The sequence below is a fragment of the Dreissena polymorpha genome, chromosome 14 (genome assembly GCF_020536995.1).
Source record: "Dreissena polymorpha isolate Duluth1 chromosome 14, UMN_Dpol_1.0, whole genome shotgun sequence".
NCBI classification, from domain to species: Eukaryota; Metazoa; Mollusca; class Bivalvia; order Myida; family Dreissenidae; genus Dreissena; species Dreissena polymorpha.
In genome coordinates, this window is record NC_068368.1 from 45,127,867 (window position 1) to 45,145,515 (window position 17,649).

Below are 17,649 nucleotides of genomic sequence, written 5' to 3' on the forward strand. Positions count from 1 at the left end.
AACAAGTAGCAATCAACTCAGCTGTGCTGCAACATGTAGGAACAAGGATAAACATGTTGAGTGCCAACTTCTGATGCCAACAGAGCAGGGCTTTACGTGTCAGGACGAGGAATAATCGATACAAACTGCAATGGGAATGCACGACGGCAAGAGTTTGAGTGACCACAAAATGATTAGGACAGTATTTCACACCTAAGCATCATAAATATGCTTATTTGCCTGTGTACATGATAATAAATTAGTATTATTACCTGTTTTTACCATCAACAACCCTTATCAAGTGGCCCTCGGCTTAGTCGCAGACATTCTTCTACCTGAAAAAGTCAAAATACCCAATAGAAATAGATATAAAATGAAGAAAAAAACATGCATTTATGTATTTTAAGTGTATTTCTATGAATAATATGAGGTGATAAAGCTCTGTTATATGCATGATTGTACTAAATATGAAAGCGGCTCAGTTAAGCATCTGTTGCGCTGTCAAACTGTAAAAATGTCCGCCATTCCATGTAGGTAAAATGGGGGGCTCTGTTTGAATGTTCATGCTTTTACGCACAAGCTATTGTTGCGTTACTGGATTGCGGAGTCCTTGGCGTTGAATTCTGACTGCATGTAGCACAATAACGCTACACGGTCAACCAAAATGCCTTTGAATTTAAGTCGGAAAGCAATTAAGCCCTTATTTGGCTATACAAAGGTGGGGGGTCAACTTGAAAAACAACTATTCCAGGTCAAATAATCTGAATTCATGCATTTAATGCACTAATTTTCTTCTCTTTTGCTAAGAAATGACCAAAAATCAGCTTTCCCAGTCATATTTTGCACTTGCAGATGATATTACATTTTTACCTAAAGCTAGTTTAGGTTACAATATAGTAAAAGATTTCCCACACAAATTCAATGTAAATGCAATAACTTTAACGAAAAATAAAGTCAAACTTTTGTGCATAGAGACCCTCATAACCATACCTTTTCTCGAAGAGCATTCCAAGCCGAATTGATTTAAGCAATAAAAAGATAGGTCACGCGACATGTAAGAAAGAACTCGCCACGAATCAAAAGTCACTGTTTTACGGCCATCTATTTACCGGCTTCTATCCAGTTCATGAGGGTTTCCCGCCATCTGTCAAAGTCTTATGTAGTCTCCAATCTTCAGATAAAAGAGTGAATTTCTAGGTAAACAACAATGTTTTCCCTGCCACATGCACACAGAAATATACTAAAATAAAGTCATGGCAAGTGACCCTACAGAGAACCGTGTCTTCAAATAAATGATGTTCATGTCTTTAGAGAGTATAGCATTGCACTCCAAAAAGATTTAGTATATTGTAACCTAAAGGAAAAATATCTTCTGATTAAAATGTGTTTTTCTTGCATATTCTTATCTTCCTATTCATATTGCACACATGTAATAAGTTTGGCTGGATTATCTGTCCGTTTGGCCATTTTTTTCATATTTTCACACGCAGGTGTTTTTCGGTCCAAAGAAGGCCATTTAAGGCCTGTTAAAGCTTAAATGTCCCTTTAAGGTTTAAATGTGCTAAGTTCAATATCTGCAACAAAATACCAAAACAAACCAAATGGACATGCACGTGGGGCTTATGCGGGGTGGTGAAAGAATGAATTTGTTAGATATTTTCACTCTAAGCAATTTTGATAATGTCTTTTTTGTGTGTTTTTTTTTAAATCACCCCAAAAATGTCAATTTCAAAGCAAAGAAAATCCAATTTCATCCAAGACAATAAACAAATTAGTACAAATGAGAGATCAAAGATACTTTGAAGAGAAGAAATCAATAAGCTTCCAATAACTTGTGTTTAGCACCAATAAAAGTGTGAAATCTTGAAACGCGCCTTGTCGCTCGGAGCCCATTTATTTGCCAGAGGCCAATGATATATCCTAGCATATAATGTCATGGGTGCCTTTAAACTGCAGCAGATGGTCAATATGCATTGCCAGCTCTCATTTAGAGGTTCAAGAGAATACAAAATTTCATATTTTGGGCACAAAATAAGTACTTTTGACTATTTTTATGGTGGCAATCTGAGTAAAAAATGGGGATTCAGAACCAAGCGAAAGAAAAAAATGCTCATTTTGGGGGTATAGAATGGACGGAAAGGTTAAAATGAACAAGATACATATATGTAGGCAAGCATTTTAAGCTTAGAAATGAGGTTCCATGTAGTAACAGGGGCAGAAAGGCAGCTCAGATCAATGCAGGCTTCCTGAAAGAGGTTTCTAGTACTTCTTTTGGGGACACAGCTTCCCGCAGAATTCTCAACACATCAAACATCATTGATCCATGTCACCTCTGTATGCAAAGACAAGCGAATAAAGTCAATACTGCCCTTAAAATCACTGAATGAGAGAAGCATTTACCAAATAAAAAACAAAACTGGTTGCTGAAAGTGCCAAATTTTGTCAAAAAGATCCCTCTAATGTAAACGATGAAGGGGACACTCGCTACAACAATCCTATGTTTAAGTCGGACGCGACATCTTCTCAAGCCGGAACCATGACTGTAAGCATATTGTGAGAAAACAGTACCAAACACAAGCTAATTGTAGGGTAACAAGTAGCAAATCAACTCAGCTGTGCTGCATACATGCTCAGGAACAAGGATAAACATGTTGAGTGCCAACTTCTGCTGCCAACAGAGCAGGAGCTTTACGTGTCAGGACGCGGAATAATCGATACAAACTGCATGGGAATTGCACGACGGCAAGAGTTTGAGTGACCACAAAACTGATTAGGACAGTATTTCACACCTTAAGCATCATAAATATGCTTATTTGCCTGTGTACATGATAATAAATTAGTATTATTACCTGTTTTACCATCAACAACCCTTATCAAGTGGCCCTCGGCTTAGTCGCAGACATTCTTCTACCTGAAAAAGTCAAAATACCCAATAGAAATAGATATAAAATGAAGAAAAAAACATGCATTTATGTATTTTAAGTGTATTTCTATGAATAATATGAGGTGATAAAGCTTGTTATATGCATGATTGTACTAAATATGAAAGCTGGCTCAGTTAAGCATCTGTTGCACTGTCAAAACTGTAAAAATGTCCGCCATTCCATGTAGGTAAAATGGGGCTCTGTTTGAATGTTCATGCTTTACGCACAAGCTATTGTTGCGTTACTGGATTGCGGAGTCCTTGGCGTTGAATTCTGACTGCATGTAGCACAATAACGCTACACGGTCAACCAAAATGCCTTTGAATTTAAGTCGGAAAGCAATTAAGCCCTTATTTGGCTATACAAGGGTGGGGGGTCAACTTGAAAACAACTATTCCAGGTCAAATAATCTGAATTCATGCATTTAATGCACTAATTTTCTTCTCTTTTGCTAAGAAATGACCAAAAATCAGCTTTCCCAGTCATATTTTGCACTTGCAGATGATATTACATTTTTTACCTAAAGCTAGTTTATAAAGGAAAAATATCTTCTGATTAAAATGTGTTTTTCTTGCATATTCTTATCTTCCTATTCATATTGCACACATGTAATAAGTTTGGCTGGATTATCTGTCCGTTTGGCCATTTTTTTTCATATTTTCACACGCAGGTGTTTTCGGTCCAAAGAAGGCCATTTTAGGCCTGTTAAAGCTTAAATGTCCCTTTAAGGTTTAAATGTGCTAAGTTCAATATCTGCAACAAAATACCAAAACAAACCAAATGGACATGCACGTGGGGCTTATGCGGGGTGGTGAAAGAATGAATTTGTTAGATATTTTCACTCTAAGCAATTTTGATAATGTCTTTTTTGTGTGTTTTTTTTTTAAATCACCCCAAAAATGTCAATTTCAAAGCAAAGAAAATCCAATTTCATCCAAGACAATAAACAAATTAGTACAAATGAGAGATCAAAGATACTTTGAAGAGAAGAAATCAATAAGCTTCCAATAACTTGTTGTTTAGCACCAATAAAAGTGTGAAATCTTGAAACGCGCCTTGTCGCTCGGAGCCCATTTATTTGCCAGAGGCCAATGATATATCCTAGCATATAATGTCATGGGTGCCTTTAAACTGCAGCAGATGGTCAATATGCATTGCCAGCTCTCATTTAGAGGTTCAAGAGAATACAAAATTTCATATTTTGGGCACAAAATAAGTACTTTTGACTATTTTTATGGTGGCAATCTGGGTAAAAAATGGGGATTCAGAACCAAGCGAAAGAAAAAATGCTCATTTTGGGGGTATAGAATGGACGGAAAGGTTAAAATGAACAAGATACATATATGTAGGCAAGCATTTTAAGCTTAGAAATGAGGTTCCATGTAGTAACAGGGGCAGAAAGGCAGCTCAGATCAATGCAGGCTTCCTGAAAGAGGTTTCTAGTACTTCTTTTGGGGACACAGCTTCCCGCAGAATTCTCAACACATCAAACATCATTGATCCATGTCACCTCTGTATGCAAAGACAAGCAAATAAAGTCAATACTGCCCTTAAATCACTGAATGAGAGAAGCATTTACCAAATAAAAAACAAAACTGGTTGCTGAAAGTGCCAAATTTTGTCAAAAAGATCCCTCTAATGTAAACGATGAAGGGGACACTCGCTACAACAATCCTATGTTTAAGTCAATCGCGACATCTTCTCATGCCGGAACCATGACTGTAAGCATATTGTGAGAAAACAGTACCAAACACAAGCTAATTGTAGGGTAACAAGTAGCAAATCAACTCAGCTGTGCTGCATACATGCTCAGGAACAAGGATAAACATGTTGAGTGCCAACTTCTGCTGCCAACAGAGCAGGAGCTTTACGTGTCAGGACGCGGAATAATCGATACAAACTGCATGGGAATTGCACGACGGCAAGAGTTTGAGTGACCACAAAACTGATTAGGACAGTATTTCACACCTTAAGCATCATAAATATGCTTATTTGCCTGTGTACATGATAATAAATTAGTATTATTACCTGTTTTACCATCAACAACCCTTCTCAAGTGGCCCTCGGCTTAGTCGCAGACATTCTTCTACCTGAAAAAGTCAAAATACCCAATAGAAATAGATATAAAATGAAGAAAAAAACATGCATTTATGTATTTTAAGTGTATTTCTATGAATAATATGAGGTGATAAAGCTTGTTATATGCATGATTGTACTAAATATGAAAGCTGGCTCAGTTAAGCATCTGTTGCACTGTCAAAACTGTAAAAATGTCCGCCATTCCATGTAGGTAAAATGGGGCTCTGTTTGAATGTTCATGCTTTACGCACAAGCTATTGTTGCGTTACTGGATTGCGGAGTCCTTGGCGTTGAATTCTGACTGCATGTAGCACAATAACGCTACACGGTCAACCAAAATGCCTTTGAATTTAAGTCGGAAAGCAATTAAGCCCTTATTTGGCTATACAAGGGTGGGGGGTCAACTTGAAAAACAACTATTCCAGGTCAAATAATCTGAATTCATGCATTTAATGCACTAATTTTCTTCTCTTTTGCTAAGAAATGACCAAAAATCAGCTTTCCCAGTCATATTTTGCACTTGCAGATGATATTACATTTTTTACCTAAAGCTAGTTTAGGTTACAATATAGTAAAAGATTTCCTACACAAATTCAATGTAAATGCAATAACTTTAACGAAAATAAAGTCAAACTTTTGCGCATAGAGACCCTCATAACCATACCTTTTCTCGAAGAGCATTCCAAGCCGAATTGATTTAAGCAATAAAAAAGATAGGTCACGCGACATGTAAGAAAGAACTCGCCACGAATCAAAAGTCACTGTTTAACGGCCATCTATTTACCGGCTTCTATCCAGTTCATGAGGGTTTCCTGCCATCTGTCAAAGTCTTATGTAGTCTCCAATCTTCAGATAAAAGAGTGAATTTCTAGTAAACAACAATGTTTTCCCTGCCACATGCACACAGAAATATACTAAAATAAAGTCATGGCAAGTGACCCTACAGAGAACCGTGTCTTCAAATAAATGATGTTCATGTCTTTAGAGAGTATAGCATTGCACTCCAAAAAGATTTAGTATATTGTAACCTAAAGGAAAAATATCTTCTGATTAAAATGTGTTTTTCTTGCATATTCTTATCTTCCTATTCATATTGCACACATGTAATAAGTTTGGCTGGATTATCTGTCCGTTTGGCCATTTTTTTTTCATATTTTCACACGCAGGTGTTTTCGGTCCAAAGAAGGCCATTTTAGGCCTGTTAAAGCTTAAATGTCCCTTTAAGGTTTAAATGTGCTAAGTTCAATATCTGCAACAAAATACCAAAACAAACCAAATGGACATGCACGTGGGGCTTATGCGGGGGTGGTGAAAGAATGAATTTGTTAGATATTTTCACTTTAAGCAATTTTGATAATGTCTTTTTTGTGTGTTTTTTTTTAAATCACCCCAAAAATGTCAATTTCAAAGCAAAGAAAATCCAATTTCATCCAAGACAATAAACAAATTAGTACAAATGAGAGATCAAAGATACTTTGAAGAGAAGAAATCAATAAGCTTCCAATAACTTGTTGTTTAGCACCAATAAAAGTGTGAAATCTTGAAACGCGCCTTGTCGCTCGGAGCCCATTTATTTGCCAGAGGCCAATGATATATCCTAGCATATAATGTCATGGGTGCCTTTAAACTGCAGCAGATGGTCAATATGCATTGCCAGCTCTCATTTAGAGGTTCAAGAGAATACAAAATTTCATATTTTGGGCACAAAATAAGTACTTTTGACTATTTTTATGGTGGCAATCTGGGTAACAAGAGCACCGCCTTGCGGGTGCAGACCGCTCATCTATTTTCTTTTTAAAGGTGAAGGGACTCTCATTTTCAATCACAAAGGAGGGAGGAGTGGAGTGAAGAGGGGTGTATAGTGTGGGGTTGTGGACATTTATTACATTATCTTCCAAAAAAGCGAAAAAAAAAAAAAAAAAAAAAAAATCGGGGGGGGGGGGGTTATAGTGTGAGGGTGTGGTGATAATTTGTGAGATGATCTTAAAAAAAAAAAAAAAAAAAATCAAAAAAAAAATTTGGGGGGTGGGGTGGGGTGGGGGGGGGTGGGGTGGGGGTATAGTGTGAGGGTGTGGTGGTCATTTGTGAGATGATCTTAAAAAAAAAAAAAAAAAAAAAAAAAATAAAAAAAATTGGGGGGGGGGGAGGGGGGGGAGGGGGGGGGAGGGGGGGGGAGGGCACGGGGGATGGTTTGGGTGAAGTCTATAGTGGTATGTCAGGTAAGAGTAGTTTCATCAAAGTATCAATCAAATCTAATCATAAATAAAGAAGTTATGGCAATTTTAGCAAAATTTAATAATTTGACCTTGAGAGTCAAGGTCATTCAAAGGTCAAAGTAAAATTCAAGTTGCCAGGTACAGTAACCTCATGATAGCATGTAAGTATTTGAAGTTTGAAAGCAATAGCCTTGATACTTCGAGTGGATCGAAACACAAAATTTAACCATATATTAAAAGTTACTAAGTCAAAAAAGGGCCATAATTCCGTAACAATGACAACCAGAGTTATGCAACTTGTCCTTTTACTGTACCCTTATGATAGTTTGTGAGTGTTCCAAGTATGAAAGCAGTATCTATGATACTTTAGGGGTAAAGTGACCAAAACATAAATCTTAACCAAATTTTCAATTTTCTAAGTATAAAGGGCCCATAATTCCGTCCAAATGCCAGTCAGAGTTACATAACTTTGCCTGCACCGTCCCCTTATGATAGTTCATAAATCTTGCAAGTATGAAAGCAATAGCTTTGATACTGTAGGAATAAAGTGGACCTAAACACAAAACTTAATCATATTTTCGATTTTCTAAGTATAAAAAGGGCACATAATTCTGTCAAAATACCAGGCAGAGTTACATTACTTTGCCTGCACAGTCCCCTTATGATAGTTAGTAAGTGTTGCAAGTATGAAAGCAATAGCTTTGATGCTTAAGGAATAAAATGGACCTAAACACAAAACTTAACCAAAATTGTCAATTTTCTAAGTATAAAAAGGGCACATAATTCTGTCAAAATGCATGCCAGAGTTATCTAACTTTGCCTGCCCAGTCCCCTCATGATAGTAAGTAAGTGTACCAAGTTTGAATGCAATAGCATTGATACTTACTGAGAAAAGTGGAACTAAACGCAAAACTTAACCAAAATTTTCCATTTTTTAAGTATAAAAAGGGCACATAATTCTGTCAAAATGCACGCCAGAGTTATCTAACTTTGCCTGCCTAGTCCCCTCATGATAGTAAGTAAGTGTACCAAGTTTGAATGCAATAGCATTGATACTTTCTGAGAAAAGTGGACCTAAACGCAAAACTTAACCGGACGCCGACGCCAACGCCAACGCCGACGCCGACGCCGACGCCAAGGTGATGACAATAGCTCATAATTTTTTTTCAAAAAATAGATGAGCTAAAAAATGGGGATTCAGAACCAAGCGAAAGAAAAAATGCTCATTTTGGGGGTATAGAATGGACGGAAAGGTTAAAATGAACAAGATACATATATGTAGGCAAGCATTTTAAGCTTAGAAATGAGGTTCCATGTAGTAACAGGGGCAGAAAGGCAGCTCAGATCAATGCAGGCTTCCTGAAAGAGGTTTCTAGTACTTCTTTTGGGGACACAGCTTCCCGCAGAATTCTCAACACATCAAACATCATTGATCCATGTCACCTCTGTATTCAAAGACAAGCGAATAAAGTCAATACTGCCCTTAAATCACTGAATGAGAGAAGCATTTACCAAATAAAAAACAAAACTGGTTGCTGAAAGTGCCAAATTTTGTCAAAAAGATCCCTCTAATGTAAACGATGAAGGGGACACTCGCTACAACAATCCTATGTTTAAGTCGGACGCGACATCTTCTCAAGCCGGAACCATGACTGTAAGCATATTGTGAGAAAACAGTACCAAACACAAGCTAATTGTAGGGTAACAAGTAGCAAATCAACTCAGCTGTGCTGCATACATGCTCAGGAACAAGGATAAACATGTTGAGTGCCAACTTCTGCTGCCAACAGAGCAGGAGCTTTACGTGTCAGGACGCGGAATAATCGATACAAACTGCATGGGAATTGCACGACGGCAAGAGTTTGAGTGACCACAAAACTGATTAGGACAGTATTTCACACCTTAAGCATCATAAATATGCTTATTTGCCTGTGTACATGATAATAAATTAGTATTATTACCTGTTTTACCATCAACAACCCTTATCAAGTGGCCCTCGGCTTAGTCGCAGACATTCTTCTACCTGAAAAAGTCAAAATACCCAATAGAAATAGATATAAAATGAAGAAAAAAACATGCATTTATGTATTTTAAGTGTATTTCTATGAATAATATGAGGTGATAAAGCTTGTTATACGCATGATTGTACTAAATATGAAAGCTGGCTCAGTTAAGCATCTGTTGCACTGTCAAAACTGTAAAAATGTCCGCCATTCCATGTAGGTAAAATGGGGCTCTGTTTGAATGTTCATGCTTTACGCACAAGCTATTGTTGCGTTACTGGATTGCGGAGTCCTTGGCGTTGAATTCTGACTGCATGTAGCACAATAACGCTACACGGTCAACCAAAATGCCTTTGAATTTAAGTCGGAAAGCAATTAAGCCCTTATTTGGCTATACAAGGGTGGGGGGTCAACTTGAAAAACAACTATTCCAGGTCAAATAATCTGAATTCATGCATTTAATGCACTAATTTTCTTCTCTTTTGCTAAGAAATGACCAAAAATCAGCTTTCCCAGTCATATTTTGCACTTGCAGATGATATTACATTTTTTACCTAAAGCTAGTTTAGGTTACAATATAGTAAAAGATTTCCTACACAAATTCAATGTAAATGCAATAACTTTAACGAAAAATAAAGTCAAACTTTTGCGCATAGAGACCCTCATAACCATACCTTTTCTCGAAGAGCATTCCAAGCCGAATTGATTTAAGCAATAAAAAAGATAGGTCACGCGACATGTAAGAAAGAACTCGCCACGAATCAAAAGTCACTGTTTTACGGCCATCTATTTACCGGCTTCTATCCAGTTCATGAGGGTTTCCCGCCATCTGTCAAAGTCTTATGTAGTCTCCAATCTTCAGATAAAAGAGTGAATTTCTAGTAAACAACAATGTTTTCCCTGCCACATGCACACAGAAATATACTAAAATAAAGTCATGGCAAGTGACCCTACAGAGAACCGTGTCTTCAAATAAATGATGTTCATGTCTTTAGAGAGTATAGCATTGCACTCCAAAAAGATTTAGTATATTGTAACCTATTGTTATGAAAGCGTCTCAATCATGTCATGATCATACCAAGCGTTCATCATTGAGGTTACAGTATACTAAACAATCTCTTGCACGACGGCTACATTGCATTCACTGCATTAAAGAAAACCATCTCATACCATGATATCTTATATCAGTCTTAATTCATTATTATAAAATTTATATGTTTTTTGATGTTAAGAAACCAACATACATACACACGTCGAAGCAATTCCTAACGTCACTCAATAAAAATTATGTTCAATTGTTTACATTTGTAAAGTGCGTGGATTGATTATATCTGCGTAAATGGGCAATTAAATAGTTCCAAAGAGTTGCATTAAAACTCGCAAGTTTTTGGCGATTTATCGTACATTTAAAAGTCATATCTTTTCATTTAATGGATGCGATCTTAAATATCCAATAAAATATACATTTAATGCGTTTGTTCGGTTTTACCTATTTTATAGACAAAATGGCGTGCTGAGCCTTTCGCAGAGTTGTATGTGAGAGCAAGGAACGACAACTCTGCGTGGAGATTGATATTTTTGTTGACCTGAGTCACTTTCACTTTCACCTTCCCAAGTAAACAGCGATGTAAATAAACTGATTGTTTGTAAACACAATTGACTTGGAGGACACTGTATTTTGAGCTTAAAACAAGTTGTATTGCTCATTTTTGTATGGTTATGTCCAACAGCATATATATATTGTTTTTGATAACCTTTATAAATTAAATATGAAAAAAAATATTTAAAAATAGGTAAATAATTACGGATTGTCACCTTTATAGAGCCTTTAATACGAAGCTATGATGGTTTATTTTAGAATAAATGTATTGCCGCGTGGCAGCGGTTTGGCTCTCTTTCTTAGTGTTTCCTTTTTTAGGTGCGACACCCTACAACTTGACATCAAGTGTAGTGACCAAGGGCCAGAACTTTATGACAATCCGTTTTACATCGCAGTTCAGTCCACATTAGACTTTTCTTACGCGGCTAAATATATTTTCTTCATAGTGATGTAGTTGAAGAGAGCAACAGTTGTGCGGGAACTTACGAAGTTGAATGTGTCAAAATGTAAATTGTATTACGCAAGGATCATTAAGACAATTCTTAAGTTAGCTGAACCCTCTTTCCCTTTCTAGACCCCCTCCAAGGCTTTTTTCGACATAGCTTTTTAAGAATGAAGCATTCAAACTGTTCCTTCAGCGCTATAGCATACAAACACTCCATATTTACCTTTCCTCCACTTTGCACCTTGCTCTGTTTTCCCTTTTTTTTTGGGGGGGGGGGGTTCATGATTGTACCTTCAACATTAAAAACAATATGTTTTACAGGTATGAAGTCTAAACAATAACACAATAACTGATATGAAAACACCCTATCAGTTCGATGTGCATTACTGATTTTTGTAATCGGATTGATATCTTTGCGAGATATATATATATATCAGCATGTTCCTGTTACAAATTAATTGACATAAACGGGTGAAATACATACCAAGTATTGATATATTGTAGCTTTAATGTACACGCATTGAATAATATGTTTAATGGTAAACCTGAAACTATTTCCAATGATCTATTTTTAGAAAATGGAAATCCGACAGTAAATGGATATAGGGATCCCCATTCATTTTGAAATCAGTATCATAATAATCAGAGAAAAAAAAGATCGAACACTCAATCTGGAATGCGACACAAAACGTGTAAGGTCGGTACCAAAAATTAAAATAGCTGAAAATGTGTTTTGGCGCCACCTTCTGTCATTAGCGCCACCTCATAGGCATTGGCTCCATCTCTTTTGGAAAACACCGAATTATCTTATAAGATCGACAAGAATTCAATTTTGTTGTCCATGAAACAACTTAAACATGTCAAAAGCAATCCTTTGACGTTGTTAGCGATTTCATTGGGATAAAATTTCCTGTCACCCAGGCAAAACACTTCGGTGTTCTGTTAAAATTTGTACCACGCCATAACGTGGTCATCACGTTTCCAAATTGGTTGTTATTGTATGTTTCTGTACATTTGTAGATGAATAAATCTTCGCTAAATCTCACCACATTGCCCGATTGTCAAAATAATGCGAAATACGTTGAAAAATACACACATATACAACTAAGTCACTATGTAGAATTATCCGTGACATTTCATAACATACGGTCCTTAGCGCTACCTCGGAAGTAGAATTGGTTCATTTAATTTATCAATGCATGGCGAAAAAGAGGTGCCGCCCGTGATTTACGGCCGTGAATATACGCCTTATGAAATGGATGTACTATATTTGCTAAATTTTATTCTTTGGAAGGGCACAATTTTTATCTGGCAATCGATACCAGGTTTTAAGTGTCTGAAATAAATTAATGTCATTAAGAATGCTTTTAAATTGTATCGTTTGTTACGGGAACAAATTGAATTTGATTTAGTTTAATGATAACCTAACTCAAGATGAAAGCAATAACATATTTAACCTTTTTATTGATCATTCGTTCAACCGTTGTCTATCTAATTTAACTTAATGAAATACATACAGTGATTTCAGTTTAATCATGAAATATCTGTATTCAGTTGTTTCTGTGTCAGATTATACATATGCTAATTGTATTCATTTAAAATGTAGTTTCATCTACTTATATTACTTTTACAAATATCATGACTCTATACTATATTGAAACTGCAATTTATTCATTCGATTATATTTCGTAATGATCGAAGTAAGAAAAAAGATCGAACACTCAATCTAGACACGGAGTGTATCTAGAGTCCGTTATCTAGAATGCGACACAAAGAGTGTTTGGTCGGCACCAAAAATTAAAATAGCTGAAAATGTGCTTTAGCGCCACCTTCTGTCAATAGCACCACATCATTGGTTTTGGCAATGCATCGCAAAAAGAGGTGCCGCCTGTGATTTACGGCCGTGAATATACGCCTTATAACATGTACGTTATATATTTGCTAAATTTTATTTCTTGGAAGGGCACAATTTTTATCTGGCAATCAATACCAGGTTTTCAGTGTCTGAAATAAAAGAATGGCATCAATAATGCTTTGAAATTGTATCGTTTTGTAACGGGAACCGATTGAATTTGATGTAATTAATTGTAAAATTACAGAATATGAAAGCAATAATATGTGAGCTTTTTATTGATCATTCGTTCACCCGTTGTTATGTATTAAATTGAGCTTAATCCGAAGCCTACGTCGATTAAATTTTAATCATGAACTATCTGTATTAAGTTGTTCCTGTGTCAGAGTTATATAGATGCTTATTGAATTCATTCGAAATATGACTTATACGGGCGAAAGCCCGCGAAGCGGGCGTTGACCGTTCATACATATGGGAATTTAGACATAAAATTACATAAGAATACCACATATGGATACTTCTCAAAAAAATTTGCCACGCGACATATATTTTCGCGATGCTATTTATGACCTTGAACAAATCAAAAACACTTTGACATATGCTAAATCACATGTAAATACATACCTCAGGAAAAGTTATATCAATGACATCATAAATGTGTAGCGAATCGCACTAAATATTCTCGCATTATTTGTTTTTCTTCGCAACCGTTCCAGAATAAAGTCATTAATCAATTATCTCCCCTGAATGCTCTTCTTCAGTGGGTATAAGCCGAAGACTGGTTCACTACGTATAGTGACAGTCTTCACCGAACACAATTTAGGGGAACATAACCCGTCAAAAATATATTGCCGAATCTCAGATTTCTGTCGAATTTATTTGCTTTGATCTTTTCAAATTCTTATTGTTATTATTATCCTGATAAATCACAAACGCTTGTTAAAAAATTATTTGTTTTAAAAACTAGTTGGCATCTCTATTCTTCCAGTATTCTCGCGGTATTTCAATAACGACACCCTACTGTTTATGTGTCAGAATTTGTGACGCGTTTTCCATTCGCTCTCAGAAAGAAGTGTTACGTGTGATCATGGGCAATATTCTGGTAAGTTGTCGTTGTTATCAACCAGAAACACATTTATTCACAAAATTTAAAGATATTCAGATCTAACTTTTTAGTCTTTTAGCTTTAATTTTTAACGTATTTACACCTCGTCTGCTCGCACTTTACCGATATCCCGAAAGGTTACATATCACTATAATTAGTTTAGGCCTAAAACCACAAAATCCGATACCGTTGGATTTTCGTACCACAATCTTACGTAAAAAAATCTTCCAGATTCGAAATCAACAAAAAACCAGACATTTATAAATTGTCTGCATTATTGATCAAATTTTAAGATATTTGTTGGTTTTCCGTTTTTAGAAGCTGTTCTGCCAAGGCAAGAGCTGGGCATCATACAAGCCATTCTACCCAGCAAAACTGACAGTTTTGGTTTACAGAAATCAACAAAGGAGGGATTCCTGAACTATCAAAATTGCCAAGCTATACACACAGTTATTATCTGTGGTGATCTTTATTGGTTCTGTTTGTTTACTTGTATGGAACATGTGTGAAATTTTATAGAACTTTGAAAAGTCTATATATGTCTATCTATAAACAAAAATCAGCTTTGGTATAATAAGATCAGATGTGCAAACATTGTCAAAGGGTTGTTAAATTAACAATTTGAAGGCAATTATGCTGAAAAAATATGAAAGTTCCCATGCAAATTTTGTCTGTATATCGACAAGTGTCTGCCAATAATTGTCAAACTAGTAATACAAAACTTACCACAAGTATGTAAAAGCACTAAGTACCTGTGATCATTTTTAGTAATAGTGTAATTCTTAACAGTAGCAAATAGCTTGTTAAGTAAATGCATAATGCAATTAATATGATTTCCGTTCTATTGTGTAATTAATTAATTGGTTGTTACTTGCTAATCCATGATAAATGTTTTATGGCTAGTGCAAAACCAGCAATGTTAATTTTGTAAAAGGTAATACAATAACACCACTTTGTAATTTTATATACGTAAATATTCTTGAAATGTAGGTTGATGACAGTGTTTTAGTTTTACTTATTTTGTAACTATTATTTTATGTGCAAATAAATGATGTGAAGTGTTTTGTATATCCACACAATACCACATTTCTTTTTATATATGTACTGTGTTATGTGTTTTTTGAATGTTTAAATAAAAAAATATGGATGATATAACATGATGCATTCTAATATTTGCATTCAAATTGTAACTATAGAGCTAAGTGTATGCAGTTTAGACTGTGATTTTAGAATTGCTACAAAATGGCTAGTTTTTTTAATGGCGACACAATTTAAACTATTCAACAATAGTTTGCGAAAGAAAATTAGAAACCTGCAAGATACCTGTATTTTAATTGCGAAACAAGTATGTTGTTATGCTGTTACACATAATTATACATTGATAATAAATAAGAAGACAATTAGTGGTGTTAACGTTTCCCAACAGTAGAAATCATTCTTCTGATGAAGTCAGTGGTATACAGACGAAAGCTCCAGGTATGGCTTTCAATACGTAGTGTGTGTTATGTGGCAGTCTAAACTTATTGGATTAAAAAAATCCTGTCAAATATTTCAATCAAAATTGATTTTACACATCACATGATTTTGATTATGTTAAATCAGTGTACTGTATGCTAAATGCGACTGCTTTAGCAAGCTGTCAAGTTGAATTGAGACATTTGATGAAACAAACTGGTTCCTAGGTAGGACCAGTACTTAGTGTCTATATGACGTACCATGACGTCGAAAGTCTACAAGGCCTACTAGGTAGAACGAGAAATGTACTTCGACGTACAATTTTCACCGACCCTTGAGTGTTAGCCAATCAGAAGACACCTTACATCTGTTGCTTTTAGAGATATTTGACATTGAACGTACGTATTATATTTATTTATACCAAATTATGCGACTATCGACCGCTTACTCATAGATATTGTGCGTATTTATTAAACATTAATATTATTATAATTTATACCAAATTATGCGTTTATCGACCGCTAACTCATAAATATTGTGCGTATTTATTGACCTGGCGTTGCGGAATAACCTCTGACTTACGCAAGTTATGGTTATCACAAAATACGACCAACGGGGAGGTTATAATACATTATTTATCCCGTTAATGCTTGGTAACTGTTTGGTTACCGTTGGGAATTTCCTACACAGTAATGCGGTGGACGGCCGTGAAACTCCGCCCCGCATGATCAATAAATACTCACAATATGCTGAATAATTTTAATTTTAAAAAAGGTAACAATTGAATCTTCTTCAAATTTGTATATAATCTTTTTCAATGCATTAAATACTTGAAACTTCTATGTGTTTTTTTTTGCCATTCTGATATTTTTATTCATTTTGTCCTCAATTAAAAAAGAGATTTTAAACATTTATTATGAATAAATCTGAAGGAAAAGCGGCTCGAGAGACTAGTGTTTTGATTGGCTGTTCAGAAAATGTGTATGTAGAAGTACAAACATGTATGTGATTGTCGAAGTACAATTATTGTACTTTGACGTACAAATATATACTTCGAAGTGTATTTTATATTTATGTCGACGTACAATTATTGTACTTCGACGTACATTCCTCTTTTTAACTTGTAGGTCTTCTTGACTTTCAACCCAAATGGTACGCCATAGTATGTCTTTAGGGTTATCTAAAGAATGCTCCCACTTAAGAGATCAATACAGAGACCTCCCAGTGACTAAGCCAGTTAGCAGACACCCCATCCACTATACCACAGACACCGAACCAACTATAAATTCCAGTGGCTAGAAAACAAAAAATATAAGATGCTAGATCTTTTAGCTTGGAACATGTAACTTGTTTTTAGATTGATTTTTTTATGCATTACTTAATTATTGCAACAATTATAATATTTTGAACACAATCATGTCCATATATTTATTTAAAATACATGGTTATCAAAAAAACTTTAAAAGCTTTTGCCCGTAAATTAGGTAGCACCTATAATCATATTATTACTATAAAAAATATCGTGACCCTACTGTATGCCTAATGTAATTTGAATCAATGGTCGACAATCGCACAGCTCACTAGTGCCTACGTAATCAGTTTATGCGCTGCACTTATTTGGTACAACTCTGGAAAAAGAACATGGTACGATTATTGAAAAAATACTTAAAAGTCGCTAATAAAACAATTCAACAGACAGGGACGCGTTATGAGATGCTGGATAAGACGTCCGAGGGCAGGTAATGTATCCCAGTGTGACCCAAATTCGACGATGTAACGGTTACATGAAGCAATATTTAGCAAATAATGAAAGAAATAATGAAATGTTTAATAGGACAAAATAATAATTTTAAACTCGGCTGTATTACTTTGAAATGATTTCAAGACAATAATCATCCATTTAATCAATACAAATAGAAGATCGTCGAATTTAGGTGTCGTCGAATTTGGGTTGCGGTAGGATACATGTTAACAATTCAGCAACAGTAGTA

The 17,649-nt window shown here is 35.5% G+C and overlaps 1 protein-coding gene and 1 long non-coding RNA gene across 4 annotated transcripts in view; one reads left to right on the forward strand and one right to left on the reverse strand.

Moving 5' to 3' along the window:
* Positions 1-255: 255 nt before the first annotated feature.
* LOC127857923 (uncharacterized) lies at positions 256-11,534 on the reverse strand. The gene is made up of 7 exons (XR_008038677.1): positions 11,470-11,534; positions 9,996-10,057; positions 9,160-9,221; positions 4,932-4,993; positions 2,829-2,890; positions 1,089-1,150; positions 256-314 (listed from the first exon to the last, which is right to left on the reverse strand). It is a non-coding gene; the product is annotated as an uncharacterized LOC127857923 (long non-coding RNA).
* A 5,734-nt stretch (positions 11,535-17,268) lies between these two features.
* The window catches only part of LOC127857916 (uncharacterized), a 29,111-nt gene continuing 28,730 nt past the window's right edge, over positions 17,269-17,649 (forward strand). For all 3 annotated transcript variants that reach the window (XR_008038676.1, XM_052394666.1, XM_052394667.1), the window contains exon 1: positions 17,269-17,397. The gene's annotated coding sequence lies outside the window, so the exon portion shown is untranslated. The remainder of the gene's footprint in view (positions 17,398-17,649) is intronic.